Source organism: Macaca fascicularis, chromosome 3 (genome assembly GCF_037993035.2).
Source record: "Macaca fascicularis isolate 582-1 chromosome 3, T2T-MFA8v1.1".
In the NCBI taxonomy this organism is placed as follows: domain Eukaryota; kingdom Metazoa; phylum Chordata; class Mammalia; order Primates; family Cercopithecidae; genus Macaca; species Macaca fascicularis.
In genome coordinates this window covers 72171492-72192926 of record NC_088377.1, presented here as the reverse complement: position 1 = coordinate 72192926, position 21435 = coordinate 72171492, and the positions used below count along the sequence as shown (strand labels likewise).

Genomic DNA, 21435 nt, shown 5'->3' with positions numbered 1-21435 from the left:
TTATGGATCTAGCGGCTTGCTTTGCACCCCGAGTTAAACTTTATTCTGTGTGTGTGTGTGTGTGTGTGTGTGTGTGTGTGTATATATATATAATCATGTAGTATTTGTCTTTCTGTGTCAGGATTATTCCATCTAGTATGATGTCTTCTAAATTTATCTATATTGTTTCAAATGATGAAATTTACCACCTTTTAAGGCTGAATAGTATTTCATTGTGTATCTATACAACATTTATTTTTAAAAATTAAATATATTGATCAAAAAACTCGTGCTATAAAAGGGCATTTCCATCTTAACATACTAGTGTAATTCAGCATATACATATCTTATTAATTGTTAATTTGTACTGAGCATTAACTATAATACTATTGTGTTAATAAATTTAATTCTCACAGTAACTGAATAACATAGGTGTTGTTATTATCCTCAGTTTGCAGAGAAAGAAACAGAGCCAATATTAAAACACAGGCAAATGTGTCTCCAGAGATAATAGTCCTGAGTATAACAATAAAAACCATCTTTAATCGCTTGAACCTGGGAGGTGGAGGTTGCAGTGAGCCAAGATCGAGCCACTGCACTCCAGCCTGGGTGACAGAGTGAGGCTCTGTCTCAAAAAAACAAAACAAAACAAAAACTTCTTTAACCAGAAAAGAAATAATTATTTTTAACTCTCACTTTTAATAAAAATTAACAAAAATTGAATAATTGGGTACATTTTCATTGTTTAATGTTTTTGTGAATGTATAAAATGGTACACAAAGAATAAGCCAGAAAGAAGTTAATATTTTTAGAGGATTCTACTATACTGTAATACAATATTGAACTTTAAACACACACACACACACACACACACACACTTCTTTTCTTTTTTTTGGAGACAGAGTCTCACTTCATTACTCCAGCTGAAGTGCAGTGGCAGGATCTCAGGTCATTGCAACCTCCATTTCCCAGGTTCAACTTATTGTCCTGCCTCAGCCTGCAAAGCAGCTGAAACTACAGGCGCACACCACCACACCTGGTTAACTTTTGTATTTTTAGTAGAGATGAGGTTTCACCATGTTTGCCAGGCTAGTCTTGAACTTCTGACCTCAAGTGATCTGCCCACGTCGGCCTCCAAAAGTGCTGAGATTACAGGCATGAGCCGTCACACCTAGTCATAATATAAATATTGCTTGAATGCAAGAACGCTTATGTAGATATTTGCTCTTAGATTAACATGATAAAAGTAACAATTAGAAAAAAAATGAAATGGGATAAAACTAGTCAAAACCACATCTTTTCAATGGCTTGGCATAATTGACATGCTTTTTGAAATGGCCAGATTCCTGACAAGAAGCAAAGAGAAGATTTAGACTTTGGTCTATCATTCAGTTTTTTATTTTTGGAGTCTAAATTCCTGGCTAAAGGATTTGAAGAGGGCATTCTTTAGGTGGCTACCTAGGGTTTTCAAGGCAATACAAAGATAAATTTCATAGGTAGGAAATGGATACTATATACATACATTGCTCTTCTCTGATTTGCTTTAACATTAAAAGATTGAAGATTGCAAATCTAATCTCTCAATTTACAATAAATTAACAAAGGATTTATTTTTCAGCCAAGCAAATAATTGTATTGAATTAATAGGTAACAAATGCCATTAGCTGACAAAAGATAGTATGACTAGATTCAGTAAGTATGTAGCCATGTAACTAACAGTCCATTAAATTAAGACCCTTATAGGTGCGTGTGGACATCATTTCTGTGCAATGTGATGCACCTCCACCTAGCACCTTCTTCTGCCTGTTTACAGAGATACCAATTTCCCCTGAGTGACTCAGGGTGAATATTAAAAATTGAGAATGCTGTGTTCAGAGGGATTACTAGGAACACATTATAAAGAAATTCTACAAATCTTACTCTGCCTCCCAAAGGCTATTAGTAAACAATTGTTTATTTATAGTGCTCAATTGAATTTATGGAAAATTTCAATATTCCTGGTAAGTCAGAGACACTTAAGTGTCAACAAAATTTCATAATATATACATGAATGAGATAAAGTCTTCTTAGTTAAGAATTTTATTTGATCAGTAAATTTAGAGAAGAATAAAAAAAAACAGTCCTTTGGGCACATCAGTACCACCCAAACAAGTGCATTTTTTCATCATCGTTAAATTAGCAATAGCACCACATGCTTTCCAGGGACCAGGTGGCCTGTTTCCCACTGATATAAAGTGGAGAAGGCATTGAAATAGCGAAGGAGGGTGATACAAATTGGATACCTGTATAAAATACAATTTTTAATAAAAAGCATTTGATGTTGTAGAACTATAGATGAGACTGTTAGTATGAGGTCACAATATTTTTACTTCTTTTGACAGAATAACTTCACAATATTCTTATTTCAAAAAATATTCCTTTTTCTGCTGTATATTGCCTGGCTTTTGGTCAAATATTACCTGAGCTCCATAGAAATCAATAAAACGGATCTATATTTTGCCACAAGCATTTTATTATTGATGCATGTGCTTATTTTGCTTAAAATACATTAGCTTTTCATGAAAAATCTACACTTTTCTTTCAGGGTTTTGTTTATTGCTGAGAAGTGTCCTGCCAGAAAACTGCTGTTCTCAGCTCTACTTACGTTGACTACTAGTGAGTGAAAGCGATGTGTGGGTAAAAAGCAAATGTGTCTTTTCTGCATCTCTTTGTTAATTTATTCACAGAAGAAAGAGGAGGATGCAGATAGAAGATGAAAGAAGAAATGATTACTAAAATATCATGAGGAAGTCTTTTTATCAAGGAAAAAACCATAAGGGATAATGTGAGAAGAAAATATATTATTTTGCTAAGCCTCTGAAATGTCAGTATACAACCTGCATTGCTTTAACAAATACATTATTCCTTCAGTTTTGATTCTTCAGGATATGTTTCAATTCCCTAGTGAATCAAAACTACAAGGAAAATAACATCTGTTAAGGTAACAGATGTAGGAAAGACCCATTATGTTTGGCCAACATCTTTTCCACCCACAGTTGCAGGCAATCATTATTCTACTCTCTGCTTCTATGAGTTTGATTTTTCTTTTACACTCTGCATAGAAATGAGATCTTTTTAAAAATTTTTTCCAATGCTGGCTTATTTTACTTAGCATAATGTCCTTTAGGTTCATTAAGCTTTTTGCAAATAACAAGGCTTTCTTCTTTTTAAGGGCTGAATAGCATTCCATTGTGTAAATAGACCACATTTTCTTTATTCATTCAACTGTTGATGATCATTTAGGTCGATTCCATATCTTGGCTATTGTGAGTAATCCACTTTCTTCTTTCTTTTTCATTTTTTATATCTTCTTTTTTATTTCTAGCACAGTGGTGCGATCTCAGTTCACTACCACCTCCACCTCCTGGGTTCAAGTGTCTTCTGTCTCAGCTTCCCAAGTAGCCAGGATTACAGGCACACACCACCACACCTGGCTAATTTTTGTATTTTTAGTAGAGATGGGGTTTTACCATGTTGGCCAGGCTGGTTTTGAACTCCTGACCTTGTGAACCACCCGCCTCAGCCTCCCAAAGTGCTGGGATTACAGGCATGAGCCACAGTGGCTGGCCAACTTTGTTGTTTTCAGTGATCCTCAGATATCTTCCATTGCAGAAAATTGTATTTTATTAGTTATTATTGTGTTTTTGGACTCATTTACATGGGATGAGTCCTAAGAGACTCAGTTTTAAAAAGTTTTTTTGGTACCTTAAGGACATTATTTATCTTTTGTAACCTGTTCATGTCTATGTCTGTTACTTGCATCAGGCAATGACTCAAACAATTCTCAAAAAACGGAAAGTATATTTCTCTTAAAGTTGGCTTATTAAGGGACTATGAGGTGATCCAATTCAATGAGAACCAAACTAGACCTACTAAGATCAGTCAGGACTATCAGAGAATTTTTAAAATACATTCACCATTAACCCTGAGATAATTGTGAATCCCAAGTTTTACCCTAAGAAAAATTATTGCAATGTAGTAAAGTTGACTTTGTCTTTAAAAAGAAAGAGGAGCACAATGAGATTTCCTGTGACCAGTTGAAGTTCATAAAGTTTGTCAAAGAATTTCACATACATAGTAAATCTTCTGATAGCATTTAGTTCCAATCACAATAAATTGTACTTGTCTCTGACTTCTATAATCTCTTCTCTCTTTAAAAAACGGTATTTTCTTTATAAAAATAGTGATTATTGGCTGGGCGCAGTGGCTCATACCTGTAATCCCAGCACTTTGGGAGGCCAAGGTGGGCGGATCACGAGGTCAGGAGTTTGAGACTAGCCTGACCAACTTGGTGAAACCCCATCTCTACTAAAAATACAAAAATTAGCCAGGCCTGGTGGCACGCAACTGTAATTCCAGCTACTCAGGAAGCTGAGGCAGGGGAATTGCTTGAACCCGGGAGGCGGAGGTTGCAGTGAGCGGAGATCATGCCACTGCACTCCAGCCTGGTGACAGAGCAACACTCTGCCTCAATATAATTATATAATTATAACATCCTAAGTATGTATTTGTTGGGTACACTGTCATATTTTTATGTTTATGCTGTAAAATGTTTAAATCAAGCTAAGTAACAAATTCATTACCTCACATACTTATTATACTTTTGTGACAAAAACATTTAAAATCTTTTTATAACAATTTTGAAATATACACTGCATTATTATTTATTATAGTCAATATTCTGTGCAATTAATCATTGAATCTTATTTCTCCTAAGTGAAACTTGGTCCACGTCCATCAACATTTTTTCTTTCTTCAACCACTTCCTCCCCAGCCTCTGTCACATTTTTTACTTATACTAAGTTACATTAAGACCATTAATGTAATTAAAGAAATTAAATCTTTTGCTATGCAATAATGGTATGAACATAAATAATGTTAAATAACTTTATTAGAAAGTTTGACTAATTAGGCATATAAATAAATGGGCAGCAATTTTGGCCAGTAAATAAAAATACCCATTCTTTTCAAACACCAGACAATTATTTTAAATGGAAAGGTTTCAGGCCTAATATATGTCGTTGAATTTATGAAAGCAGAAACCCAGGAGGTAGTATTTTCTGAGCATTGTAAATAACAATGAAAATTATTGATGAAAATGAATTCAAGTAATATGTAGCCAAATAGAAATATCATTAAAAAATTTAAAAGTACTGGATGCACCAGCTCATGCCTGTAATTCCTGCACTGTGGGAGGCCAGTGCAGAAGAATTACTTGAGCCCAGAAGTTTAAGACCAGCCTGAGCAATATAGTGAGACCTCATCTCTACCAAAAAAAAATTAATTAATTAATTATGACATTTAAGGATCACTTGAGCCTAGGATGCTGAGGCTGCAATGAGCTGTGATCCTGACACTGCACTTACCTGGGTGACAAAGCAAGATGGTGCCTCAAAAAATAAAATTTTAAAATTAAGTTATTAATCAAATGGAAAATTTAAACTGAGATCATTTTTATTGATTTAGAACAGTGCTGGCCGGCCGCAGTGGGTCACGAATGTAATCCCAGCACTTTGGGAGACCAAAGTGGGTGGATAACCTGAGGTCAGGAGTTTGAGACCAGCCTGACCAACATGGAGAAATCCCGTCTCTACTAAAAATACAAAATTAGCAGGGCATGGTGGCGCATGCCTGTAATCTCAGCTACTGGGGAGACTGAGGCAGGAGGATCACTTGAACTTGGGAAGTGAAAGTTGTGGTAAGCCAAGATCGCACCATTCCACTCCAGCCTGGGCAACAAGAGTGAAACTGTGTCTCAAAAAAAATAAATAAATAAATGAAGAAGAAGAAGAAGAAGAAGAAGAGGAAGAAGAAGAAACAAAAGAAACGTGCTAATGAAGAAGCATGGTGATCAAAGCCAAAAACTTGAATTTAGGTCAGTAATTTTGCCAGCATTGTCTTACTGATACAGAAAAACAGTATTCTGGCCATATGTAGGTATTATTCTCTACAGTTAAGTACATTTACTTCAGATATTTGTAAAAATATAAAATCAATTTTTTAGTATTAAAAATTATGGTATATTGAGGAAAGGATATGTTCTAACTGATACGACTTGAGATTTCTCATGAGATGCTATTGTCTGTCACACACGAAAATTGTAAAATAATTTCCTCAGGTATATGCTGTTGATATTTGTGCATTTTGGAAAGATATTATGTATTCTGAAATCTTTAAATATAAAAATATTTTACATGCTAAAATTCTGAGAAAGTTACAAGAACTTTAAAAATCCTTAGTAGAATATAAAGAAACATATGAGAACTTTCCAGGTACAAAAGAAAACCAAAGGAAGAATCCAGAAAGTAATTAAACTAAGAAGCTAGTGCTCTTCTTAGATACGGGTGAACACACAAATAACAAATTTCTGTGGGTTGTCCAACTTGCCATAAGACAAATGAAAAAATAACAACATAGGGAGGGAGGGATAACATTCGGAGAAATACCTAATGTAAATGACGAGTTAATGGGTGCAGCACACCAACATGGCACAGGTATACATATGTAACAAACCTGCACGTTGTGCACATGTACCCTAGAACTTAAAGTATAATTTTAAAAAACACCCTAAAAAATAAAATAAAAATCCTTGTCTACAAAAAAAAAATAATAATAACAACATAAGCTAACTGCAGACATTGCAAACATGATATCTTTCACAAGTGAGAACCAAATTACAACTTATATTACCCACAGTTACAGGACTTAGGTTTAAAATATTTAATCCAAGACAATGGGGGAAACAGAAAATATACTAATAATGTGAAAAGTACAAGAAGTTATAAGGGTGACAAGTCACATTTGTTTGTTTTGTGTGTGTGTGGGTTTTTGTTTTGTTTTGTTTTTTGTTTTGTGAGACGGAGTTTTGCTCTTGTTGCCCAGGCTGGAGTGCAATGGTATGATCTTGGCTCATCACAACCTCTGCCTCCTGGGTTCAAGTGATTCTCCTGACTCAGCCTCCCAAGTGGCTGGGATTACAGGCACCCACCACCATGCCCAGCTAATTTTGTATTTTTAGTAGAGATGGGGTTTCTCCATGTTGGTCAGGCTGGTCTCCAACTCCCGACCTCAGGTGATCTGCCTGCCTTGGCCTCCCAAAGTGCTGGGATTACAGGCATGAGCCACTGTGCCCAGCAACAAGCCATATTTGAAAAACAGCCAGCCTTTCCTCAGGTGTCCCGCATCCGCCGATTCCTCCTTCCTGGTCACTGCATCCTTGGCTGGCATCAGAAAAATGGCTACAAACTTCCTAGTACATGAGAAGATCTGGTTCAACAAGTTAAAATATGACAATGCAGAAAGGAGATTCTTCGAGCAGATGAACAAGGCTGTGGCCGGTGCCTCCCACCAGGAGAACAGCGCCAGCATGATCCTCCATGACACTGCGAGAGCCAGAGAGAATTTCCAGAAATCCCTGGCCAGAAGCTCAAGCCCCAAGCTCATGTCCCGGGGCCTCCAGCGGACCCAGCGGAAACAACAATGAGCTCGTCTTCCAGATCACCAGTCTGGAAGTGGAGAACCAGAGCCTGTGCAGGTTGGTGCAGGAACTGCAGCAGGCCATTTCCAAGCTGGAGGCCCAGCTGAACATGCTGGAGAAGAGCTTGCCTGGGCACCACAGCCCCGCAGACCCAGAATGTGTCTCTCATGAGCCAAGTGGAGCAAACTAAGAAGCCAGCCAAACCAGCAGAGGATGATGAGGATGATGACATTGACTTCCTGAGGATAGGCCCCCAAATCTGGTCATAAATTGGCCCCCAAACTGGCCATAAACAAAATCTCTGCAGCACTGTGCCATGTTAGTGATGGCCATGACACTCACCCTGAAGGTTGTGGGTTTACCGGAATGAGAACAAGAAACACCTGGCCCACCCAGGGTGGGAAATCTGCTAAAAGGTGTTCCTGAACCACAAACAATAGCATGAGCAATCTGTGCCTTAAGGACATGTTCCTGTTGCAGATAACTAGACAGAGCCTAACCCTTTGTTTCAGCCCATCCCTTTGTTTCTTGTTTTAGTTAATCTATGATCTGTAGAAACAATGCTTATCACTGGCTTGCTGTCATTAAATATGGGTAAAACTCTGTTCAAGGCTCTCAGCTCTGAAGGCTGTGAGTCCCCTGATTTCCCGTTCCACAGGCTATATTTCTATGTGTGTGTCTTTAATTCCTCTAGCACCACTGGGTTAGGGTCTCCCCGACTGTGCTGGTCTTGGCATTGCCCTGTTTGCCAGTGACAACGAGGAGGAGGACAAGGAGGCCGTACTGCTGCAGGAGGAGTGACTGTGGCAGTACACAGAGAAAAACGCCAAGAAGCCCGCACTGGTGACAAGTCCTCCATCTGCTGGATGTCAAGCCTTGGGATGCTGAGACTAACATGGCCCAGCCAGAAGCTTGTGTGTGCTCCATCCAGCTGGACCAGCTGCTCTAGGGGGACTCTAAGCTGGTGCCCATGGGCTATGGTATCCAGAAGCTGCAGGCTCAGTGTGTGGTGGAGGATGACAAGGCGGGGACAGACTTGCTGGGGGAGGAGATCACCAAGTTTGAAGAGCACATGCAGAGTGTCGACATTGCAGCTTTCAACAAGATCTGAAGCCTTAGTGTGTGTGTGTGTGTGCGTGCACGCGCACGTGCACATGCTTGAGGCCCTGCCACGATTAAAAACTGAGACCAGCAAAAAAGAAAAAAAAGAAAGAAAGAAAAAAAAAGGAAAAAAACAGCCAAATGTGAAGGAAACAATTGAAAATATAATCAGTCTACTTAATATACAACATATGTGTGAAACATTAAATTAGTCTGAGCTGATGAGAAGATTAGTGAACTAGAACACGAAGCAGTAATTAGCTACTGTAAAGACAAATAAAAGGAGAAAAATTATATTAATAAAATCTAACATATACATGTATGACAGGGAGAATGAGATGGAGTAAACAAGTCTGATTATTTTTACAGAATATATTTTCAAAATCAAAGTCAATATTCGGAGTTGGTGACTCATAAGTTTCTAAAATTGAAAAGCAGACATAATTGCTTCTCAGCCTTTTGGCTAAAATCAAGTGAAAACCGGATATAAGTGCTTGAATTCAAACATGCAGCATGCCAAAAAGAGAAAAATAGCGAAATTAATTCCTTAAAAAAATAAATTACTTAAAACAGGCTGCATAACACCAAGGAGAAGAAAAACACTACAAATCTGTGAGAGGAATAAAGATAATTTACAAAAATGAAAGTAAAGTTTTCAAACCTTGTGTAGAGCCAAAAATCAGAGAAATAAATGTTAAAGGAGCTGAGAGAAATCATCATTAAAGTTAGAAATGCCTGCTTACATTGCAATATTTTTAACACAAATGAGTAAATTAAAATATTTTTTTTAAAAACCCACTGGTTTGGTTTTCAATAGGATTCTCTTAAAAGCATACCTCATAATTTTTTTTCATTATTATTATACTTTAAGTTCTAGGGTACATGTGCACAATGTGCAAGTTTGTTACATATGCATACATGTGTCATGTTGGTGTGCTGCACCCATTAACTCATCATTTACATTAGGTATATCTCCTAATGCTATCCCTCCCCCCTCCCCCCACCCCAAAAATATTTTTTGTATCTAAAGTTAAAGAGAAAATGAAAAAGTACAAAAATTGATTTGGAAACTGGCATGTTCTTTCCTCAGGATTTTAGGTAACCAGCAGTCTTTCGCTCTCCTACAACACTCTAGAGTTTAAAAACTATTTTTCTACCTATCTTTTCTCTGATCTTTATATCCTGTGAGGCTCTGCAAAATAGAGGCTTGTGTCCTATTTTGCAATTCAAAAAGCTGAGGCTCAGACAAATGTCACACAGAAAGTTTGGGACAGAACTGGGACTAGAACCCAGGACTTGAAAAGTAGTGCTCTTCTCATCACTAAAGCAGTCATAGGGCTAGGAATACATTAAGACAACAAAAGATAGAGCACTGCTTAATACATTCAACCAAGGTGAGACCAGACCCACCCCAAAATGCGAAGCAACTCCAGGGCCCTGTGGTAGAGAATTCAAAGTGGAGGGTGATGCTTACATCTGCATATCTGAGCTCCAATACAAATGCTGCCACTCAGCTGCAGAACCACACTTTCTGAGCCTCAGCCTTCTCTGCTATAAAATGGCACTACAAAAGGCACCAAAAATCTCAGGATGAGGGCCAAACAACATCCTAAAACAGGAGTGCCTGGAGGGAGTAAAGTACTCATTGACTTTTGGTTTAAGTACATGGATAATATGCTGTGTTTCATTGTGTCTTCTCCATGGTGCCTAGTTAATGACTGTAGATTCTGGGGTCCTCTAGTCAATCCTAATGCTATGTGATAGAGGGATGAATATAGATGGGTGGAGGGACAGGTGTGTGGATGCATGGACGTGTGCTCAGAAGAGCAGAAAGAAGAAAACAGGGAGTCAAAATGAGAATGTAAAGATGATTGAAGGATCAGGATTGATGGAATACAGGGACAGTCTCCAGTCCTCTTGCCCTCACCAAGCCCTACCACCATCTGCCTTGGGTAACAGTGGCACATGTTCTATATGACATCCCTGGTCACCATGACACTGCTGCAGAAGGTGCTGTAGAAATGAGGCTAATAATGGCTCGTTAGGAATGTGCCAAGGGCCAGCAGAAAAATAACCCAACACAATGAAGCTGATGTGGACTGTCTTCTCATCTGCCATGGCTGCCTGGCCAGGCCCTAGACTCTCCGCCCCTGGCAGAGGGAATGCATGTCCATCCAGCAAAAATACCCAGACAGGATCACAGGGAAAGATGAAGCTCTAAGATTGCTGCAAATTGAGGCTTAAATGTAAAGGAAGAGCAAGAACACTTTAGTTCTGGACCCAGTCCCTAAGCGCACAAGTTCATCATGGTTGGAGGCAGAATGGTTAAGTGAACAAGTGCACCCACCCACCCACCTTCACTCCTCACCCTCTTGTTTTCCCATTGGGTCAAGCAGGAGTAGAATGCCTGTATGAATCTGAGTGAGAGAGCATGCAGGGGAAGGAGAATGAAAGCCTCTGATATCACACTACAGTGAAGCAGAACTAGGTAAATGCACTACCCTGCACCTTCCAACCCGGCAAAGAAGCATACAATTCTGCAGCCAGAAGATGTTAGCATGCTGCTGACAGATTCCAGGATCCCACAGTCTGGCATTTCAAAGTCCAGAATTTTAAACTCTTCAAGGACATATGAGCTTCCAGGGTTCAGGCATAATTGATGATACTATTACTAGATGGTGACTATGCACATGGCACTGTTCTTTTTTTTTTTCTTGAGACGGAGTTTCACTCTTGTTACCCAAGCTGGAGTGCAATAGTGCGATCTGGGTCACTGCAACCTCCACCTCCCAGGTTCAAGTGGTTCTCCTGCCTCAGCCTCCCAAGTAGCTGGGATGACAGGTGCATGCCACCACACTCGGCTAATTTTTGTATTTTCAGTAGAGACGGGGTTTTGCCATGTTGGTCAGGATGGTCTCGAAGTCCAGACCTCAGGTGATCCACCCGCCTTGGCCTCCCAAAGTGTTGGGATTACAGGCGTGAGCCACAGTGCCCAGCCCAAGGCAATGTTCTAAACATGTTGCAGCTGTTAACTTATTTAAGATACCCCCCTCAAGGCAGGTGCTACTGTCCTTACAGTATAGAGGAAACTGAGCACAGAGAAGTAACTTGCCTACAGTCACAGAAATGGAAATAGCAGAGAAGTTGAGATGTGAACACAGAGTCTGTGTATCTAGCCACAGTGCAAAACTGCTTAACTGCAGCATGAGGTTATGAGTCCAGGCTCTGATGGTGAGACAGGTTACCTGGGTTTGGATCTTGGCTCATCTACTGTGGGGCAACGTGGTCTTGATCAAGTTCCTTTCCTTTGTTTCAGTTTCCTCCTCTGTAAGATGGACTTAATAATAGTATCTCCTAGGATTGGAGCCGTCTTCAGGCTTAGCCTTTCTGGGTTTCTCTGTTTTCTTCCCACTCTGTGCACCATCCAGGACTACTTTAATGAGTTTCTACCCATCCCCCACCAAGGGTTTGGTGAACTAATGTTTTCAGGGTATAAATGGCTGATAACAACTTCCTCAGTTTCTATGGGGCCTAATCTAGGACGATGCCATCATAAGATGGCGCCTGAGCCTGCCTCGCGAATGGGCATGCACCAGTCTCAGGGCACCAGGAGAGAGCAGTGAGCCACAGCTCGCATCACAGTGAACACCACCTTTGCCTGGCGACTAGTCCCTGTGGTTTAGCAGAAAAGGAGTCTTCTGTGGAGGTGTGTCGGAGATGGACTCTAGTCTCTCTTCTCTGGGGGATCCACAGGATAGTCCCATGATCCTAGTAGAGTGCAGTGGTGAGTCAGCCTGAAGAAACCTCAAGCAGAGCCCCAGGGATACACCGCAAAATCCATAAGGATGGGGTCTCACACCTTCACCTGCAAAAAAGGTGCAGACTGATGACACAGAAGGTGCTTCCAACTCCATTCTCACATTCGCTTCATTACACAATCTGTCCACACCGTGGCCTGGTGCCCAGGTGGGAGGATGCCAACGTGTGGAGAACAGTTGGAAACAGAGTGCAAACTGCAGCCTTTCTGGCCAGCTCCCAATTTGGGGTTTCATTCCCAGAGCCCCTTGAATCCATCTCGAATTTGGTTCCCAGCCGAGTAGGTGCTTCAGGTCGTGAGGCAGGCACTCTTCCATCTTCTGGGGATTTCATTCTGGGATGGAGAGTGTGAGCAGCAATAAGGTCAGATGGGGTGAGGATACAGTCTGGTGAAATGTGGATTGGGTCCCGCATCTTCACCTGCAAAAATGATGCAGACAGATGACACAAGAGGTACTTCCAACTCCACTCCCACATCCCCTTCATCGCACAAGCTGTCCACACCATGACCCGGTGCCCAGGTGGAAGGACTCCAATGTGCTGGGGAACAGTTAGAGAGCAAACCGGGGCCATTCTGGCCAGCTCACGATTTGGGCTTTCATTCCCAGAGCCACATGAAAGTGGGATAGATTGATGCTGGGTGAGATGTGGCCTCCACACTGGCATCCTCTTATCCTGACTTCCATATTCCTCATGGACTTAGGGTTTCCTAGGTCTGGCTCAAAGTCTTCAGCAGTAAACGTTTCCCAGTTCACGGAGGACAACCCTCATGGGGATCCATTGCATGAGTGTTTCCTTCTAAACACTGTCATGTTTTAATGACTGGGCAGCTGTGATACTTTTGGAGCTGTAAATTCCTGTTATATCCACCAACAAGGAAACTTGTTCTCCTGCTTCTATCAGAGGGCTGCATGATTCCTGTAGGATGAGAAGCAGGCAACTGTGTCTGGCTTTTGACTGGTAATCTAGGCCCTGTTTCCTTTCATCTGCAGGTCCTTTCTAATTGTGGAGAAGGTCTTTCATTGGGCTGTTGCTGGGTGGGACAGTCTCTGTATACAGTATTTGGCTGCCAGGGATTTCAGGAAGCAACAGGGACTTGGAGTAGGCTGGCTGCCCTCTAGGTTGCAGATAGTGGTCTCATTGTGGGGGCTGGGGTTGTTTGCACTTTGAGGAGGCTCTCTGGTTTTCTGGCAGGAATCCTTGAACAAGGCTTGTGCTCCAGCACAGGCCCTCTTGTCCTCGCAGGCTAGCCTTGATTTTCCTTAGCTTTCATGGAGGGTCCACAATGCCTCTCAACAGCATTCCTGGACACCCTTTTCAGGATTGCAGTCGCCCCAGATGGCCTCTGAGACACTCTCTCAACCTCATCTGCCCCCATGGGATGCCAGTTCCAGGTGTGAGACCTCTGCTCCACTTTGGATTTGCCTTTGTTTTCCAGACAGCAGTGCTGAGAAGCAGAAGCCCCTGGGAGACCAGGATGAAGGCAGGCAGTGAGCTCAAGGGCCTGGCAATCTTCTGCTGACACCCTCCTCTGGGATCTCCGGTATGATTCCATCACCCAGATACCCCTCAACACCTCACCAGACTGTATACCCATCCTTCTGGGACCTTATTCCTCACACAGACTCTTTGAGGAAAGATGTCAGAAGAGCAGTTTCCAGCGCCCACCTTAGTCTCCAAATGCCTCCTCCAGCGGGATCAACCACGGAGATGCCCCAAAGAGGCCGTATGGTCAAGACTTTTAGGGTCCCACAGTGGGTTGTCTCAGGCAGCCTTTTTCTTGAGATCAGACTGGCTATGCCTGTACTATTTTCCCCTGCTTAGGCAGGCTGACAGTCCTGACAGCGGGACACCTGAGCCTGCCTAGCCAATGCGCATAGGCCAGTCGCGGGGCACCAGGCGCGAGTGGTGAGCTGCGGCTCTCTTCACAGTGAACGCCACCGTTGCCTGGCCACGGGTCCCTGCAGCTTGGAGAACCAGTAGAACTCTGTGGATGTGCGTCGCCATTGGACTCTCACCTGTCTTCTCTGAGGGATCCACGGGATAGTCCCGTAATCCTAGAATTGGGCAGGGCTGACCCAGACTGAAGAAACCTCAAGCGGACTCCCAAGGATGCAGATCAAAATCCCTAAGGATCCCAGGCGACCCACAGGATGTGTCAGGCATGCCTAGGCAGTGTGTGGGTGAGTCTGTTTGATAGTTGCCCCCCGCCCAGTGATTTATAGGTAAACCCTGCCTGTGTTCCCTAGGGTTGCTCTCTCCCCGGAGCGACTTCCTGGTGGAGTAGAACTGGGTAGCCTCAGAATGTGCTGGGTTGTGTATTTCTGTGGGAGTGTTTCGAGTGTTTGATGTCTGTATGTGTGTCTGTGTGTACGTGTTTCTCTGTGTACCTGGAAGTGGGGTTGGTTAAAGGATGTGACTTATGCACTGGAGCGCTTGTTCTTTCAAGTCAGTCAATCCTCTTGTGCGCCTCTCTGTGTGCCTCCACTTTGGCTGTGGGGCTTTGTGTTTCTTCTTTTCCCCGTGGTTCCTGAAACCGCGGTGAAGTGGGGAGCTGACTGAGACTCGCAGGGGTACAAATCACTTTTCCCTGCAAAGGAGCCACTCTTCTAGAAATAAGAGAAGCATACTACACCGGAGAAAAGACACCTCCCAGGTATTCATTGTCCTGAGGCCAACCCTGGGCCAGACTATAGGAGTCTTGTTTGCAGGGCTCCTTGAATCCAATCGAATTTGGTTTCCAGCAGAGAAAGAGCTTCAGGTCTTAAGGCAGACACTCCTCCATCATCTTGGTATTTCATTTTGGGTGGGATAGTGTGAGCCTAAATAAGGTCGGATAGGGGTGAGGATACAGTCTGGTGAGGTATGGATGGGGTCCTGAACCTTCACCTTCAGAAAAGAAGCAGACAGATGGCGTAGAAGCTGTTTCCAACTCCATCTCCACATTCGCTTCATTGCACAACCTATCCACAACATAGCCCAGTTCCGAATAAGGAGGACCCCAAAGTGCGGGGAACCCTTGGAGCCCAAAATGTGGCCTTTCTGGCCAGCTCCTCCCTTAGACCTTCATTCCTGGAGCCACATGGCAGTAGGATGGATGACTGATGCTACCTGGGCTTTTGATTCGACTCTGGCCTTCTCTTTTCCTGACTTCCATGCTCCTTGTGGGCCTACAGTTTCCTAGGTCTGGCTCAAAGTCTTCCACAGTAAACATTTCCCACTTGAGGGAGGACAACCTTTATGGGGATCCATTGCATGAATGTTTCCTTCTAAACACTGTCAGGTTTTAAGGACTGGGCAGCTGTGATAGTTTTGGAACTGTGGATTCCCATTACATCCACCAACAAGGAAACGTCTGCTCTCCCTATTCCATGGGAGGGCTGCATGATTCCTATAGGATGAGAAGTAGCCAGCTGTGTCTGGCTTTTACCTGATAATGGAGGCTCTGTTTTATTTCATCTGCATGTCCTTTTACATTGTGGACAGGATCTTTCATTGGGCAGTTGCTGCGAGGGCCTTCCTCTTCTCACGGATCTTCTTGGCAGCCATGGTTTTCGGGGATCAAAAGGGCCTGCGGTTTGGCTGGCTGCAGGCCAGGTTGTGGGTAGTGATCTAGTTGTGGGGGCTGGGTTGGTTTGCACTTTGCAGGCGGCTTTTGGTTCCACAGGCAGCAATCCCTCAATGTGAGTTGGACTCCAGCATGGGCCCTCTCATCCTCCTAGGTGAGCCTTGATTTTCATTTGCTTTCATGGACGTTCCAGAGTGCCTCTCATTGGCACTCCTGGATACATTTATCCGACTTGCAATCGCCCCCAGACGGCTTCTGAGACATTCTCTTGACCTCATTTGCCCCTGTGGGATGCCAGTTCCTGGCCTGAGGCCTCTGCTCCATCTTGGACTTGCCTTGGACGTGGTACCTGCCCTTCTCAGACAGCCATGCTGAGAAGCAGGGGCTCCTGGGAGGCCCAGAATGAAGGGAGGCAGTGAGCTTATGGGCCTGCCAATTTTCTGCTGACACCCTCCTCTGGCATTTTAGCTAAAATTTCATCTCTCAGAGACCTCTCAACCACTCACCAGGCTGTATCCCCAGCCCCATGGGACCCAATTCCTGCACACAGCCTCTTTCGGGAATTCAATCACAAGAGTGGTTTCCAGCACCCACCTTACAGTCTGAAAGCGCCTCCTCCTCCAGCGAGATTGACCACAGTGACGCCCCAAAGAGGCTGTATGGTCGAGACTTTTAGGGTCACTCAGTGTTTGTTGCAGGCAGCCTTTTCCCCGAGACCAGGCCGGCTCTGCTTGTACCATTTTCCTCTGCTTAGGCAGGCTGACAGCCCTGACAACCTGGCGATGGAGCATGCCTCACGAATGCGCATGCACCGGACGTGGGGCACCTAGCAGGAGCGGTGAGCCCTGGCTCGCGTCACAGTGAATGCCACTGTTGCCTGGCGACGAGTCCCTGCGGCTTGGTGGAGCAGGAGACCTCTGTGAACATGCCTTGGTGTTGGACTCAAGCCTATCTTCATTGGGGAATCTACAGGATAGTTCCGCGTTCCCAAAATGGTCAGGGCCAACCCCGGCTGAAGAAATGTCAAGGGGAGCCGGGGGATGCAGCACAAAACGCGAAATCACTATAGATTTCAGAGGATTCGTAGGTTGCTTCAGGCCTGCCTAGACGGCATGGGGGTGAGTCTCTTCGAAAGTTTCCCTTCCGTCATTTCTAGGTACAGCCTGCCTGTGTTTCCCGGGGCTGCTGTCTCCCGTGAGGGTCTTGGTGGAACAGAACCGTGCAGCCTCAGCAGTTTCTGGACTGCGTGTTTCTGTGGGAGTGTTGCGAGTGTTGAATGTTGAATGTTTCGAGTGTGAGTGTGTCTGTGTGTGTGTTTCTGAGTGTGCGTGTAAGTGGGGTCTGGTGAAAGAATGGGTCTCACCCACTGGAGCGCTTGCAGATACAATCTAGTGTATCAGACTGGATGAGATCCTGAACTTTCGCCTTTAGGGGACGTGCAGACAGATGTTATAGAAGGTGCTTCCAACTCCATCCCCACATTCCCTTCATTGCAGAAGCTGTCCACACCGTCTCCAACTTCAGAGGAAGGAGGACTCCAACGTGCCGTGAACTCTTGGAGCACAAACTGTGGCCTTTCTGGTTGGGTCCACCCTTGGACTTTCATTCCTGGAGCCACATGGCAGTAGGATAGATGATTGATGCTGCCTGGGCATTGGTTTCCACTCTGGCCTTGTCTTTTCCTGACTTCCATGCTCCTTGTCGATCTGGGGTTTCCTAGGTCTTGCTCAAGGTCTTCCACAGAAAATGTTTCCCAGTTCATGGAGGACAACCCTCATGGGGGTCCATTGCATGAGTGTTTTCTTCTAAACACTGTCACATTTTAATGACTGGGCAGCTGTGATACTGCTGGAACTGTGGATTTCTGTTATTTCCGCCAACAAGGAAACTTGTTCTCTCTATTCCAGCAGAGTGCTACGTGATTCTTATAGGATGAGAAGCAGCCAGTCATTTCTGGATTTTGCCTGGTAATCTAGGCTGTGTTTCATTTCACCTGCGTGTCCTTTTCATTGAGAAAAGGGTCTTTCATTGGGCCGTTGCTGGGTGGGACTTCCTGTCCCCACAGATCTTCTTGGCTGCCAGGATTTCAGGGATCAAAAGAGACTGCCTTTCGGCTGGCTGCAGGCCGGGTTGTGAGTAGTGATTTCATTGTGGGGACTGGAGTGGTTTGCACTTGGCAGGAGGCTCCTCAGTCCACTGGCAGCAATCCTTCAAAGTGGCTTGGACTCCAGCATGGGATGATTGTGCTCCCAGGTGAGACTTAATTTTTCTTTGTTTTCATGGGGGATCCACAGTGCCCCTCAACAGCACTCCCAGATACCCTTTTCAGGCTTGCAATCATCCCCAGACGGCCTCTAAACCTCATCTGCCCCCATGGTTTTCCAGTTTCAGGTGTGAGACCTCTGCTCCACCTTGGATTTGCCTTTGACATGGTTCCTGCCTTTCTCAGAGAGCTGTGCTGAGAAGCAGGAGCCACTGAGAGGCCCAGAGTGTAGGGAGACAGGGACCTCAAGGGTCTGGCAGTTTCCCACTGACACCTCCCTCAGGCATTTTAGCTAGGACTACATCACTCAGAGACCCTTCAATAACTAACCAGACTGTATTCCCAGCCCCGTGGGACCCGAATCCAGCACAATGCCTCTTTCAGGAATGGAATCAGAAGAGCAGTTTCCAGTGCCCACCTCACAGTCTGGATGTGCTTCTTCCTCCAGTGGGACCGACCACGGAGATGGCCTGAGGAGGCCCTATGGCTGAGACTTTTAGTGTCCCGCAGTGGTTGTCACAGGCAGCTTTTTTCCCGAGACCAGGCTGGTTCTGTCTGTACTATTTTCCTCTGCTTAGGCAGGCTGACAGCCCTGACACTCAGGTGCCCCAGCCTGCCTCGGGAATGCTCATGAGCCAGTCGTGGGGCACCAGGCACGAGATATGAGCTGTCTCTCGCATCACAGTGAAGGCCACGGTTCCCTGGTGATGGGTCTCTGCGGCTTGGCAGAACAGGAGACCTCTGTGGAGGTGAGTCAGTGTTGGACTCTCGTGTCTTCTCTGAGGGATCCATGGGATAGTCCCGCGATTCTAGATGTGGGCATGGCCCATCCAGCCTGAAGAAATGTCAAGCGGGGCCCCAGGTATACAGCCCGAAATTCCTAAGGATCCCAAAGGATTCGCAGGATGCTTCAGGCCTGCCTAGACAGTGCAGTGGTGAGTCTCCTTGAAAGCTGCCCCACTGTGATTGCTAGGTACAGCCTGCCTGTAGCAACCCCCCAGGGCTGCTCTCTCCCTGGAGGGGCTTTCTGGCAGAGCACAACTGTGCAGCCTCAGAAGTTGCTGAACTGTGTGTTTCTGTGGGAATGCTGTGAGTGTTAGATGTCTACATGTGTGTGTCTCTGTGTGTGTTTCTGTGTGCGTAAGTGTCACCTGCTGAAAGGATGTGGCTCACACACTGGGACGCTTGTTCTTTTGAGTTGGTCGACCTTTTGTGGCCTCTGTGTTGCACCGCTTGGGCTACAAGGCTGCCTGTTTTTTGTTTTCTCTGCAGTTCCTGAAACCACGGTGAAGAAGGGGCTGGGTAAGACACGCAGGAATCCAAATCACCTTTCCCTGCAATGGAGCCACTCTTCTAGAAATAAGAGAAGCACACCACACCCAAGAACAGACAAGGCCTAGGGCCTCATTTACCTGAGGCCAAGCCTGGGCCAAAGCATAGGAGTCCTGTCTGCAGGGCCCCTTGAGTCCAATTCGAATTCGATTCCCAAAAGAGCAGGAGCTTCAGGTCCTGAGACCGGCACTCCGCCGTTGTCTTGGCATTTCATTCTGGGTCGGAGAGTGTGAGCAGCAAGAAAGTCAGATATGGGTGAGGATAAAATCTGGTGAGGCAGAGCTGACCTGGTGAGGTGCGGATAGGGTCCAGAACCTTCTCCTTCAGGAGAGGTGCAGACTGATGTCACTGAAGTTGCTTCCAACTCCATCTTCGCATTCCCTTCATTGCAGAAGTTTTGCATATGATAGCCCGTTTCAGAGGAAGGAGGAATCCAACGTTTGGGGAATAGCTGGAACCCAAACTGTGGCCTTTCTGGCCCGCTCTCCCTTTGGACTTGCATTCCTGGAGTCACATGGCAGTGGGATGGATGATTGATGCCGCGTGGGCTTTAGCTTCCACTCTGGGCTTCTCTTTTCCTGATTTCCATGCTGCTCCTAGGCCTGCGGTTTCCATGGTCTGGCTCAAAGTCTTCCACAGTAAACGTTTCCCAGTTCACGGAGGACAATTCTCATGGAAATCCAATGCATGAATGTTTCCTTCTAAACACTGTCACGTTTTAAGGACTGGGCAGCTGTGATACTTTTGGGCCCATGATTCCCGTTATTTCCACCACCACCACCAACAAAAAACTCTTGTTCTCCCTATTTCATCAGAGGGCTGCATGATTCCTATAGGCTGAGAAGTAGCCAGCCATGTCTGGCTTTTGCCCCATAATCGAGGTTGTGTTTCATTTCATCTGAACATCCTTTGTCATTGTGGAGAGGGTCTTTCATTTCACTGGGTACTTCCTCTTGCCATGGATCTTCTTGGCTTCCAGAGATTTCAGGGAAGAAAAGGGACTGCGGTTCGGCTGGCTGCAGGCCCGGTTATGCGTAGTGATCTAGATGTGAGGACTGGGGTAGTTTGCATTTTGCAGGAGGCTCTTCGGTCCACTGGCAGGAATCCCTCAGGGTGGCTTGGACTCCAGCACGGGTTCTCTCGTATTCCCAGGCAAGCCTTGGTTTTTCTTTGCTTTCATGAGGGTCCACAGTGCTTCTCAACAGCACTCCTGGACACCTTTTTCAGGCTTGCAATCGCCCCCAGACAGCCTCTGAGACACTCAACCTCATATTCCCCGGTGGGATACCAGTTCCAGGTGTGACACCTCTGCTCCACCTTGGACTTGCCTTTGACATGGTTCTGTCTTTCCCAGAGAGCCGTGCTGAGAAGCAGGAGCCCCTGGGAGGCCCACAATGAAGGGAGGCAGTAAACTCAAGGGCCCCGCAATCTTCTGCTGACACCATCCTCTCGTAGTTTTAACTAAGATTCTATCTCCCAGAGACCCCTCAAACAACTCACAAGACTGTATTTCCAGCCACATGGGACCCAATTCCTGCTCACAGCCTGTTTTAGCAACGGAATCAGAAGAGGAGTTTCCAGCACCCATCTCACAGTCTCGAGTCACCTCCTCCTCCAGCGAGACACCACCAGAGAGATGGCCAGAAGAGGCCCTGTGGTCAAGACTTTTAGGGTCCCACAGTGTTTGTCACAGGCAGCCTTTATCCTGAGATCAGGCAGGCTCTGCCTGCACCGTTTTCCTCTGCTTAGGTAGGCTGACAGCCCTGACAATCAGTCACCAGAGTGCGCCTCGCGAATGCGTATGCACCAGTAGCGTGTCGCCAGGAGCGAGAGGTGAGCTGTGTCTTGCGTCACAGTGAA

At 44.9% G+C, this 21435-nt stretch overlaps 1 pseudogene; it reads left to right on the top strand.

Annotated features, from left to right (window-relative positions):
• The first annotated feature begins 7237 nt into the window (after positions 1–7237).
• On the top strand, positions 7238–9202 carry LOC102119948 (elongation factor 1-delta-like; annotated as a pseudogene).
• Positions 9203–21435: the final 12233 nt, after the last annotated feature.